The sequence below is a fragment of the Ipomoea nil genome, unplaced genomic scaffold, assembly GCF_001879475.1.
Source record: "Ipomoea nil cultivar Tokyo-kokei standard unplaced genomic scaffold, Asagao_1.1 scaffold2283, whole genome shotgun sequence".
Lineage (NCBI taxonomy): Eukaryota > Viridiplantae > Streptophyta > Magnoliopsida > Solanales > Convolvulaceae > Ipomoea > Ipomoea nil.
Genome location: NW_017618711.1, coordinates 2,056,596 through 2,057,740, shown reverse-complemented (window position 1 = coordinate 2,057,740; position 1,145 = coordinate 2,056,596). Strand labels below are relative to the sequence as shown.

Below are 1,145 nucleotides of genomic sequence, written 5' to 3'. Positions count from 1 at the left end.
AACATTGGAGACTAAGGTCATGTATTTCTTCCTCTGACAAGAACAGAATAATCTAAAACATTGGCAAGAGTAAACAAATATTGTAGCAAAATATAAAATGCCATATCTGATAGATCTTTTCTTATTAAGAATCAGTAAATATTAGATGATAAATCCCAATTATGTTATGCTAAAAAAATTTCACAGCATGAGGTCAGTGATTGATCGGTACAAGAAAGTATAGGGTAGTTACCCTACACAAATGTGGACGATGGGAAGCTCGAATGGGGCAATTTCTTGGCAAGAAGTAAGATTCTATTAGCTTCATTGTTGGTTAAAATGGATATCCATTTACATTATATAGCATTGTTAATAAACTGAGGAGTACATGTTCTTATTGGTTAGCATATAACATTTGGATGCAGGTATATCTACCTTGGACTGTTTGACAGTGAGATAGAAGCTGCAAGGTCCTATTATCATAAGTTCACTATTTTCTCCTATATGTTATATAATCCAGCCTGAACATAACATTTCTTGAACTTAGTTGACTTGGAATTTGGTTTTGATTTTGATCAGGGCATAGGATAAGGCCGCCATAAAATTAAGTGGGAGGGAAGCTGTGACGAATTTTGAACTAAGCGCATATGAACAAGAGTTGACTTCTGAAGTTGATACTGGAGGTAAAGGTTCTTTACAACATCCCTCATTGGTAATCCTTGTTGAACATATCCATTAATAGGAACCTGGCATTTCATGCAGGTGGCAGCCAAGATTTGGATTTGCATTTGGGCATTGCTCCTACTAGTTTTGTAGATGGCATGGGAACCCTCGCTCTAGTTGCAAAGTGGTTTAGCCAGTCCAAAGCATTGGGGAGTGGGGGTAAGTTGAAGGGCTTTGATTTAAAACTTTATCTCATTCTATGCAACTCTTTTCATATTTCTGCTCTTTTCCTTTCCATCTTAATTTTTTAATTGGTTTGTATTAGATAGTGCATTGAAACACTAAATTCTTCTCGGTGTTGTAACCGGTTTAAATTGTCCTCCTTCGTATGCAGACCTCTGCTTCAAATACAGTGGAACCTGAACTATTACCACATGGCTTTGAATTGCTTTCTGAGCATCCTTCTATCTGCAATGGAGTAAATACTCAATTCTTTCCCATTT

General features: G+C 36.4%; 1 long non-coding RNA gene across 1 annotated transcript; it reads left to right on the top strand.

The window, feature by feature from the left end:
• Positions 1–226: 226 nt before the first annotated feature.
• On the top strand, positions 227–812 carry LOC109151256. Its single transcript, XR_002049272.1, has 4 exons — positions 227–286; positions 405–449; positions 559–662; positions 742–812. It is a non-coding gene; the product is annotated as an uncharacterized LOC109151256 (long non-coding RNA).
• The last annotated feature ends 333 nt before the right edge of the window (positions 813–1,145 follow it).